A 12,437-nucleotide genomic window follows, 5' to 3' on the forward strand; every position below is an offset into this window, starting at 1 on the left:
TTTCATGGTTTGCTGGGTCCCTGAACACAGAATACAGTCTGTCTTCCTCCATCTTGATGAAAAGGCAAATTTCTCCATCTCCTGCAATTTTTGGGTCAGCCAGACAATCGCCTACCTTTGGCAAAATCCTTCATAGGAGTGCATTGACAGAATCATGGAACAGAACACAGTCAACGGATCCTTTTTCTGGTTGCATTAGGAAGCTCAGGACATTGTGTCTCCAGCTTTGTTGTCTATAGCATGTGCTATAGCAGCTACTTTTAATATGTTTGTTTTTGTCTTTAACCACTTTACGACCGGCGCACGACGATCTACGTCGGCACTCAGCCCCGGCCAGGCAAACTGACGTAGGCCTACGTCAGCACAATTTGCCGGCCCTGTGCGCGCTCCCGCGCGTCCCCGCCGCCGATGATGACTCGATTGGGTTCAGAACCGATCAGTCATCAGGTCCAGGCCAATCATTTTTGGTCTGGACCTGTTGATCGGTCCTGCCCAATCAGATCATCCTCTAAGCCTGTGAAATGTAAACACAGGCTTAGAGGAGATGTGCCCTCCCCCCACAACGGTCTTTTTGGATCCAGCGTGAGAGGAGAGCACATCTTACTGTGAGTACTGCACCAAGCACACCCACACACAGTTAGATAGGCACATTTCACCCCCGATCGCCCCCCCAATTAACCCCTACAGCACCTGACACAACACACACTATATACAGCATATAGCATATACCTATATACCTGTATAAGTGTGATTTGTGAACAGGTGTAGCCCTTGCGACCCCCCCTTTTCCACTCAAATTACCCCCCACCCCCCCCTAATAAAGATTTAACCCACTGATCTCCCCTGACCCCCCCCTGATCACCGCCGTTAACCCCTACACCCTCTGTCACATCAGCACTAATACAAACGCAATATACGGTGTTATTGTATTTTTGTATTAGTGTCATTGTGATCAGAATTAGCGCAGGCGACTAAGTTTCTGTCCCAAGAAGGTTTAGGGTCCCCGCCACCCGCCCAATAAAGATTTAAGCCCCTGACCCCCCCCTGATCACCCCTACACCCCCTGCCATAACACACACCGTATACAGTATATAGCATTTTGCTATATACCCGTATAAGTGTGATTTGTGGTCAGGTCTAGCGCTTGCGACCCCCCTTTTTCCACTTGAATTACCCGCCACCCCCCCCTAATAAAGATTTAAGCCCCTGATCCCACCTGATCCCCCCCTGATCACCGCTAGTTAACCCCTACACCCTCTGTCACATCAGCACTAATACAAACGTAATATACTGTGTTTTTGTATTTTTGTATTAGTGTGATTGTGATCAGAATTAGCGCAGGCGACTAAGTTTGTGTCCCAAGGAGGTTTAGGGTCCCCGCCACCCGCCCAATAAAGATTTAATCCCCTGATCCCCTCCTGATCACCCCTACACCCCCTGCCACAACGCACACTGTATACAGTATATAGCATTTTCTATATACCCGTATAAGTGTGACTTGTGACCAGGTTTAGCGCTTGCCACCGTTCCTTTTATCCTTAGGATACCCGCCAGTCCCTTCCAATAAAGATTTAAACCCCTGATCCCCCCCTGATCACATCCCGTTAACCCCTACACCCTCTGTCACATTAGCACTAATACACACATAATATACTGTTTTTACTGTATTTTGTATTGGTGTCATTGTGACTTGAGGTTGCGCTAGCTAGCTAGTTTCTTTCCCAAAGGAGGTTTAGGGTCCCCGCCACCCCCCCCAGATCCCCAGCGCATAGTTTAGAAGTAACCCCTTGATTGCCACACACGCACGCACGCACCTACACTTCCATTTCTAGTATAGTGTTTGAACAGATCAATATCTGATCAGAACTATACTAGCGCCCCCATAGTTTAGGGTTCCCAAAACGCGGTGTTTGCACGATCAGTACTGATTCCGGCCAGCACCTGCGTTTAACCCTTTCACCCAGGCAAGTGTAGTAATCAATAGATTACTGTCACTTGCAAAAAAACACAAGACACAAAACCGCTGTGTTAGCAGAGTCAGGCCTGATCCCTGCTAGCATTAGCAGTTTTTTTTGTAGCGCTTGAAATAATCTTCGACAACCAGGTGCTTTTATTACCTGTGAGTCGCATCACTGTACGAGTAAATTTAGTTACCAAAATGACCAAACGTTCGTACAGGGATGAAGAGCTTCTCAGTTATATGCTGACCGAGTCATCTGATAGCGAAGGGGAAGCTACAATGACCGAATTAGTGTCAGTATATGAACCTGATGACGGCAGCGGCTCCCTGACAGATAGCTCCGACGACAGATGGGTCCCTGTTAGACCCAGGCGTACCCGACCCCATTCTGAAGTTGTTGTGATGCAGGAATCGCAGGGTGCTCGTATGGAGCAGAGTGTGGGTACTAGTGCCGCTCATCCTTCTGGCGACCTGGCAAGCGCCAGCGGCCTAGTACAACCTGGACCTAGTACAACCAGCACTGCAGTAAGACCTGGTGACGTGGCGAGTCCCCTAAGTGCAGTTGAAGCTGGTGCGGTGGCTAGCACAAGTAGTGGCCCGCGGCCACCGCGTATTCGAAGACAGGCCCGTAGAGCCCATAGTGCCCTCCCTGATGCGCTGGCATTTCCTAATTGGCAACCCACTGATACTACAGCGCCAGTACTTCCCCCATTCACCGCCCAACCTGGAATCCACGTGGAGACAGCTGGTTTTACGCCCCTGAACTTTTTTGAGCTGTTCTTCACGGAAGATCTTTACAGATCTATTGTGGATCAATCAAATTTATATGCACAACAGTTCATCGCCGCCAACCCAAATTCACACCTTGCCAGACAATTCGGCTGGAAACCTATAACGGTTTCCGAATTTAAGATCTTTCTGGGCCTTTCCCTTCACATGGGCATAACTAAACAGAGTGAATTGCGGCTATATTGGTCCACTAGCCCAGTTCACCATATGCGCATGTACTCTGCCTCTATGTCCAGGACGAGATACGAGCAAATTCTGCGATTTATGCATTTCAGCGACAATGAACTCTGTCGTCCTCGGGGAGACCCTGCATACGATCGGCTCCACAAAATTCGGCCCCTCATAGACCACTTCAATCAGCGGTTTGCAGCCTTGTTTACCCCCGAACAAGTTGTCTGCGTTGACGAGTCCCTGATTAAATTTACTGGCCGCCTTGCTATGAAACAGTACCTCCCCAGCAAGCGTGCCAAGTACGGGGTCAAGCTGTATAAATTGTGTGACAGGGCCACAGGCTATACAGTTAGTTTCCGGGTCTATGAGGGAAAAGATAGCTGTGTGGAGCCCCCCAACTGCCCAGACTACATAGGGAGCAGCGGTAAGATCGTTTGGGACTTGGTGTCACCCTTATCCGGAAAGGGGTACCATTTGTACGTGGACAACTTTTATACAAGCGTGCCACTATTTAGTCACCTTCTCGATTTACAAATTGGCGCATGTGGCACCGTGCGACCTAATCGCCGGGGCTTCCCCCAACGGCTTGTAGATTCCCGTCTTAGTCGGGGGGCGAGAGCCTGCTTGAAAACGGACAAATTACTTGCGGTGAAGTGGAAGGATACACGGGATGTTTATGTTCTGTCCTCCCTTCACCCAGACACGACGATCCAAATTCCTACGGCAACTGGCGTTATGGAGAAACCCCTCTGTGTCCACGAATATAACCTTAACATGGGAGGGGTGGACCTTAACGACCAGCTTTTGGCGCCGTATTTAGTTGCCCGTAAAGCCAGACGCTGGTACAAAAAAGTGTCTGTTTACCTATACCAATTGGCTATGCTGAACGCCTTTGTCCTATACAGGGCGTCAGGACGAACTGGATCTTTCCGGGAATTCCAGGAAGAGATCATCCTTGCCTACCTGTACCCAGGAGGCATGCCTGCCCAACTTCCCCTTCCAGATGCAGTGAGCCGGCTGCATGAGAGGCATTTTTCACATGTCCTCCCGAGTACCCCTACCCAAAGATGGCCCCAAAGAAGATGTCGTGTCTGTAGCAAGCGCGGATTTAGGCGTGACACCCGTTATTATTGTCCCAAATGTCCTGACCAACCTGGTCTCTGCATCGGGGAATGTTTCGAGCGCTACCATACACTAGTGGATTATTAGCGTAGGGTACAGCACGACACAGTGTAGGGCACATAAACACAGGGTCTCGAAGGATGTTGGATGTCCATCGACATTTTGAGAGACCCAAGCTGGAAGAGAAGATCGCAGATGATCGCAGTCCCTCCCAAATCAAGAAGTAAAGGAACAGTTAGAAAGAAAAATAAAAGGATCCAAAAACTGTTGTGGTGTCAGTAATTTTATATGTCCTTCTACTCCTTCCTACTATACTTTTTTTCAATGTCCTTTGTTTGTTTTTTCATTCTTTTGTGACCTGTTTCTCTTGCAGGTCCCTCGTCAGCTACCACGCATTGATTTTATATATTCTGACACAAACAGCGTTTGCGCTCAGCATATATGGATACCTTTGCTGATAGCAGCTGTGGTGATTTTCTGATTTCAGCACTGCAGTTAAAATCCTATTTTGGTATACGTGGATAGCGCCGTGTATACCCATCATTAAATTCAGTGGGTGGTTGTTTGGGCGGTTAATGATGAAGATCCAAAAACTGTTTTTGTCAGTCATTTTATATGTCCTTCTACTCCTTCCTACTATACTTTTTTTCAATGTCCTTTGTTTGTTTTTTCATTCTTTTGTGACCTGTTTCTCTTGCAGGTCCCTCGTCAGCTACCACGCATTGATTTTATATATTCTGACACAAACAGCGTTTGCGCTCAGCATATATGGATACCTTTGCTGATAGCAGCTGTGGTGATTTTCTGATTTCAGCACTGCAGTTAAAATCCTATTTTGGTATACGTGGATAGTGTCGTGTATACCCATCATTAAATTCAGTGGGTGGTTGTTTGGGCGGTTAATGATGAGTAATACTACGCATTATTCCTGTGCTGATTTCTGATAGGTTCTCTTTTTTTCCGTTCAGCCCACAGGCTGCATGAAAAAAAAAAAAAACCTATATGCCAAACAAGGACCAGCAATGTACTGGTACGTTGCTGGACTTTGAGTGGTTATACCAGGATGATGCCTGCAGATTTAGGCATCATCTTGGTATCGTTTTTTACAGCCAGCGGTCGGCTTACATGTAAAAGCAATTCTAGCAGGTAATTGGCCGCTAGACTGCTTTTACATGCAGTGGGAGGGGCCTCCCCCCCCCCACCGCTGCCTTCCGCAGCCTTCCATGGTTTTTCTCGGGCTCTCCTGTCCCACCGGTTAACCCGAGAGTGCAGCCGGTGGTTCAATTATCTAACCATAGAGCTAATTGGAGATGAGAATGGCTCCAATCATCTCTATGGCCTAAGATGCCGGAGGCTACGAGCATTTTATGACTTCTGTTTCGCCAGAAATAAACAGGGCCATTGGGAAATTGGGAAAGTATTTTATCACACCAATTTTGGTGTGGTCAGATGCGTTAAGGTCAGAGGAGAGATCTAGAGTCTAAAAGACCCCAATTTTTTTAAAAAAGAGTACCTGTCACTACAGATTGCTATCATAGGGGATATTTAAATTCACTATGATAACAATAAAAATGATTTAAAAAAAAAAAAAATTAAAGGAAAGGTGTCAAAATAACATAAAAAAGCAAAAGAAAAAAGAAAAAAAAAAAAAAAATTGAGCCCCCCCCCTTACCCCCGGTGCTTGCGCGCAATGGCGCACGCAAGCGGTGGTCTAGTGTCATATGTAAACCACAATTGCAGCATGCATGTGAGGTATCGCCGCGATCGCCAGATCGAGTGCAGTAATTCTTGCAGTAGACCTCCTCTGTAAGTCTAAAGTGGTAACCTGTAGAGACTTTTAAAGGTTTTCAAAAATGTACATACGTTTTTGTCGCTGCGCAGGCATGCGCAATTTTTAAAGCATGTCATGTTAGGTGTCTATGAACTCGGCATAAGATCATCTTTTAAATTTTACCAAAAAAATTGGAATTATATAGTGTATTTGTGCAATAAATTTAAAAAAAATGTATTTTTTTCGCAAAAATTGCGTTTGGAAAATCTGTGCGCAAATACCGTGTGACAAAAAAATTTGCAACATCCACCATTTTATTCTATAGGGCCTCTGCTTTAAAAAAATATATAATGTTTGGGGGTTCAAAGTAATTTTCTAGTAAAAAAAAAATATTTTTTCATGTAAACAAAAAGGCACAGAAAAGGCTTGGTTTTCAAGTGGTTAGAAGAGTGGGTGATGTGTGGATAAGATTGAGTATAAAATGCCGGAACTGTTCAAACACCCCCCTAATGACCCCTTTTTGAAAAGTAGACACCCAAAGCTTTTTTCTGAGAGGCATGGTGAGTCCATGGAGTATTTTATATTTTGCCACAAGTTTCGGGAAAATTATTGTTTTTTTTTTTTTTGTTGTTTTTTTACAGAAAGTTGTCACTAAATGATATATTGCTCATGCATGCCATGGGAATATGTGAAATGACCCCCCAAAATACATTCTTTTGCTTCTCCTGAGTACAGGGATACCACATGTGTGAGACTTTTTGGGAGCCTAGCTGTGTACGCGCCCCCGAAAACCAATCCACATCTTCAGGTTTTCTAATGGCGTAAATTGCTGATTTTACCCCTGACTACCTGTCACAGTTTCAGAGGCCCTGAAATTTCAAGATGGCACAAAACCCCCCCAAATGACCCCATTTTGCAAAGTAGACACTCCAAGCTACTGGCTGAGAAGTATGGTGAGTCCATGGAATAGTTTATATTTTGCCACAAGTTTCGAGGAAAAAAATTTTTTTTATTTTTTTTTATTTTTTTACACAAAGTTGTCAGTAAATGATATATTGCTCACACAGGCCATGGGTATATGTGAAATGACACCCCAAAATACATTCTGCTGCTTCTCCTGAGTACAATGATACCCCATGTGTGAGACTTTTTGCCAGTCTAGCCGCGTACAGGACCCGGAAAACCAATGCGCACCTTTAGGCTTTCTAAGGGCGTAAATTGTTGATCTCACTCCTTACTACCTATCACAGTTTTGAAGTCCATAAAAAGCCAAGATTGCACAAACCCCCCCCAAATGACCCCATTTTGCAAAGTAGACACTCCAATCTATTTGCTGAGAGGCATGGTGAGTATTTTGCAGCTCTAATTTTTTTTGGAAAATGAAGAAAAAACAGGAAAATGCATTTTTTTTCCTCTTTTTTCAATTTCCAAAACTTTGTGACAAAAAGTGAGATCTGCAAAACACTCAACATGCCTCTCTGCAAATAGCTCAGGGTGTCTACTTTCCGAAAAGGGGTCATTTGGGGGGGGGTTGTGCTGTCTTGGCATTTCATGGCCTCCAAAACTGTGATAGGTAGTCAGGAGTGAAATCAACAATTTACGCCCTTGGAAAGCCTGAAGGCGATGATTGGTTTTCGGGGTCCTGTACTCGGCTAGACTGCAAAAAAGTCTCACACATGGGGTATCCCTATACTCAGGAGAAGCAGCAGAATGTATTTTGGGGTGTCAGTTCACATATACCCATGGCATGTGTGAGCAATATATCATTTACTGACAACTTTGTGTAAAAAAAAAAAAAAAATATATATATATATATATTTCCCGGAACTTGTGGCAAAATATAAAATATTCCATGGACTCACCATGCCTCTCAGCAAATAGCTTGGGGTGTCTACTTTCCAAAATGGGGTCATTTGGGGGGGTTTTGTGCTATCTTGGAATTTTAGGGCCTCCGAAACTGTGATAGGTAGTCAGGAGTGAAATCAACAATTTACGCCCTTGGAAAGCCTGAAAGTGGGGACTGGTTTTCGGGGACCTGTACTCGGCTAGACTGCAAAAAAGTCTCACACATGGGGTATCCCTGTACTCAGGAGAAGCAGCAGAATGTATTTTGGGGTGTCATTTCACATATACCCATGGCATGTGTGAGCAATATTTCATTTACTGACAACTTTGTGAAAAAAAAAAAAAAAAAATATATATATATATATTTCCCGGAACTTGTGGCAAAATATAAAATATTCCATGGACTCACCATGCCTCTCAGCAAATAGCTTGGGGTGTCTACTTTCCAAAATGGGGTCATTTGGGGGGGTTTTGTGCTATCTTGGAATTTTAGGGCCTCTGAAACTGTGATAGGTAGTCAGGAGTGAAATCAACAATTTGCGCCCTTGGAAAGCCTGAAAGCGGGGACTGGTTTTCGGGGACCTGTACTCGGCTAGACTGCAAAAAAGTCTCACACATGGGGTATCCCTGTACTCAGGAGAAGCAGCAGAATGTATTTTGGGGTGTCATTTCACATATACCCATGGCATGTGTGAGCAATATTTCATTTACTGACAACTTTGTGAAAAAAAAAAAAAAATATATATATATATATGTATTTCCCGGAACTTGTGGCAGAATATAAAATATTCCATGGACTCACCATGCCTCTCAGCAAATAGCTTGGGGTGTCTACTTTCCAAAATGGGGTCATTTGGGGGGGGTTTGTGCTATCTTGGAATTTTAGGGCCTCCGAAACTGTGACAGGTAGTGCAGAGGTGACATGCACAATTTACGCCATTAGAAAACCTGGGAGTGTTGATTGGTTTTCGCGGTCCTGTACACAGCTAGGCTCCCAAAAAGTCTCACACATGGGGCATCCCCATACTCAGGAGAAGTGGCAGAATGTATTTTGGGGTGTAATTCCACATATACCCATGTCATGTGTGAGAATTTTATCTTTTAGTGACAACGTTGTGTAAAAAAAAAAAATAAAAAAAAAAAATAGTAATATTCCCAAAACTTGTGGTAAAATATAAAATATTCCATGGACTCACCATGCCTCTTAGCAAACAGCTTGGGGTGTCTACTTTCCAAAATGGGGTCATTTGGGGGGGTTTTGTGGTATCTTGACATTTCAGGGCCTCCTAAACCGTTAGAGGTAGTGAGAAAATGCAATGAAAAATGTACGCCCTTTGAAATTCTGATGGTGGGGATTTGTTTTTGTGGTCCCGTACACAGCTAGGCTCCCAAAAAGTCCCACATATGTGGTATCCCTGTACTCAGGAGAAGCAGCAGAATATATTTTGGGGTGTAATTACACATATACCCATGGCATGTGTGAGCAATATATCATTTCAATGACAACTTTGTGTAAAAAAAAAAAAAAAAAAATTTTTAGTCATTTTTCAAACACCTGTGACAAAAAAATGAAATATTCAATGAGCTCAACATGCCTCTCAGAACATTCCTTAGGATGTCTACTTTCCAAAAAGTGGTAGTTTGGGGGGGTTTTGTACTGCCCTGCCATTTTAGCACTTCATGAAATAAGATAGGCAGTCAAAAATTAAAGCTGCGTAAATTTCTGTATTTACACCATAGTTTGTAGACGCTATAACTTTTGCGCAAACCAATAAAAATACGCTCATTGAATTTTTTTTCGTCAAAGACATGTAGCTAAATATATTTTGGCCAAAAAAAAATACATAAATTGAGTATATTGGATATTTTTTAAAAGACAAAGTTGAAAATGTCATTTTTTTGCAAAATTTTCGCTCTTTTTTTATTAATATCGCAAAAAATAAAAAGCGCAGAGGTGATCAAATACCACCAAAAGAAAGCTCTGTTTGTGGGAAAAAAAGGACGTAAATTTCGTTTGGGTACCACATTGCATGACCGCACAATTGTCAGTTAAAGTCACGCAGTGCCGAGTCGTAAAATACCCCCTGGTCGGAATGGGGGTAAAATCTTCCGGGGCTTAAGTGGTTAATAAATGGAAAGTAGCTAGGTATTGAGCTACGGCTAATTTCTTTTTATAAAATTACTTCCCAATGGCTTTATTTTGTCAAATATTTGCTAAGGCAGTGTTTGTATTGAGAATTAGAGCTTTATAACAAATATTCCATCTGTCCACAGTTAATGTCACTTTAAAGTGTATGAATAGCCTAACTTTTTATATTATGGCGCTTTTCCACTGCATGGAACTGAACGGTTTGGCTCGCTTTTGTGCTTTTCCACTGCTGGTACCGCATGGTACGGTGTAGGAACGGTTCGGTATGGTACGGTACGGCAGCGCTTTTCCACTGCATGGAACCGAACGGTACGGCTCTCAAAAACAGTACCACCTTGATTGTGGTTCCAAGAGGTACCATACCCGGCACCATATCCCACAATCCTTTGCATGCAGTCACTACTAGCCACTGTTTGGTCAGAGAATCCCACCCACCCCGTTGTTATCCCACCCACTTAACTTTAGTACTACTTTAGTGGAAAAGCAAACCGCACCGTACCGAACTGTTCCAACACCGTAACATGCGGTACCAGCAGTGGAAAAGCAAACCGGGCCAAGCAGGGCCGAGTAGAGCCGAGCCGGTACTTGCAGTGGAAAAGTGCCATTAGTTTTGGATAAAGTAGGGAAGGGTAAAACCCCTGTCTGTTTATTTTTTTGCTGTCTGTGTCCTGTTGGGGAGCTTTTCTTTCACCACCTGTGCTACAGAAGCAAAAGTAAGTGAGAGAATTTCTCTAGAAATTGATGGGAATTCCCGTCTTGGATAATTGTCACTGGAACAAGTGTCCCTATTGAAAGATTTTTCACTCTACTCATGTTCAGGTGATAATCCTTCCCTGCTGTATCCAAAACTGAATAAAAAATAAAACAATTTGGCTGCACGCACACTTTAGGATACATTTGCTGATGGAATGACAATAACTAGACAACTCGAAAAGCTGTTTTTATTTTTAACACTAGGTGGCACCATTCCTACACTAACAAACTGCACACCTAGGGCTATTCGTTACTAGTGAAGTGGGTTCATTCCAGGAACTGGAAGGGACCAAATGGTAATACAACATATATGGTTTGCATTTGTTTAAAATACATTGAATAAAGTGAGTTTGTGTATTGCAAAGAACAAGGAATAGATTGCAACTACAAGGGGTGGAACTCTTCTCTGCCTGGTGAAAGCCTAAGCTTAGTTCACCTTTACCAAAATACTGAATATGCAGATAAGGGACATCAGTAGAAGCAAGCTGTGCAGCTTTGACCAAAATTGAATTGAATGCCCTTGGTAGACCATTTATGGTACCTCATGAGCCTGACCTGGAAACTCCCAGGACTTTGCTAAGAGAGGCCCATCTATTACTGTTCACCTTCACCATCACAGGAGTGAGCTCTTTCTCTGATTCAGAACTCCTCACATTTGCTTTCTTTATAGCAGTAGATGAGCAGTAATATCTGCCCCCCCCCCCCCCCCCAACCCTTAGCAATCTCCTAGAATTTTTCCATTCAGGCTTCATGAGGTTTGTAAATGGCCTACATCTATAGCAAGGGCGTTAGAGTCAGTTCACACTGATCCGACTCGAAGTCGCCCCGACTTCGGGCGACTAATGGAGTCGCCCGTGCAGCGCGACTTCGGCGCGGCTTGCAACGACTTCACATAATGGAAGTCAAAGCAAGTCGCTCTAAGTCGGAGTGACTTGACTCGCTCTGATTAGAACGGTTCCATTGCACAGCATTGGAAGCTACTTGTCAGGCGATCAAGTCGCCTGACAAGTCGGATCGGTGTGAACCGGCACTTATTCAGCTGTATTCAAAGCTGCACAGTTTGCTACTTTGTATCTACAGATGTCCCTTATCTGCATCGGCAGTTTTTTGGTAAAGGGGGAATTAGTCCTTTAAGGCACAATACACAATACTCCTGTTAGAGCATCCACGTTTTCTGGCGTAATTGTAATGCGCGCATTTTTGCGCATTTGCACGCAAATGCGCATAATTGCACATAAATTTATTCTAGCGTTCTTGATATTCAATTGGCATTTTGGGTCATTTGAGCGCATTCGCGCGTATTTGCGTGCATCAGGCGTAAATTACTGACCAAAAATGCAGATTTTTCTATTTTGTTCTTACTGAAGAAAACGCGGCGCTCATTTACGCGGCTGTGTGCATATGCACATTAAGAATGAATGGGCTCTATTTTAGCTCAGAAAAAAAAAAAAGCTGTACTGAGCATTTTTAAGCTGCGTCGTGCAAGAGGCCTTAAGCTGAAGTTCATGAATTAGACAAAATCTACCCTTGCAGTGTCCCCCAAAATGGTTAAATGGCATTTTAGTCTAGACCAGTGTTTCTCAACCTTTTTGCCTTCGGGAACCCTTAGCAAAAAGTTTGAGATCTCGGGAAACCCCTGAAAAAAATTTCAGATCTACAGCTAACGGAACATTGGATCTGATCAGCGAGCTGTAGATGTAACAGCAATAAAGAAACTGTATCAAATAATAGATTCTATTAAATAAATTAATAGAATAAATATTGTAAAAAAAAAACAAAACACTTACTTGGGCTTGGGTTTGCTTTTTTTCTGCACAGATGCTCAATTCTGGGTCAAACTTAAAATAAGTACACACGAATTTCATCTTCAATTGAAA

General features: G+C 43.5%; 1 long non-coding RNA gene across 1 annotated transcript; it reads left to right on the forward strand.

Moving 5' to 3' along the window:
* Positions 1–125: 125 nt before the first annotated feature.
* Positions 126–9,809, forward strand: LOC309556996. Its single transcript, XR_014225360.1, has 2 exons — positions 126–277; positions 9,780–9,809. It is a non-coding gene; the product is annotated as an uncharacterized lncRNA (long non-coding RNA).
* The last annotated feature ends 2,628 nt before the right edge of the window (positions 9,810–12,437 follow it).

The sequence above is a fragment of the Pelophylax lessonae genome (genome assembly GCF_965119305.1).
Source record: "Pelophylax lessonae genome assembly, chromosome: 5".
Classification (NCBI taxonomy): domain Eukaryota; kingdom Metazoa; phylum Chordata; class Amphibia; order Anura; family Ranidae; genus Pelophylax; species Pelophylax lessonae.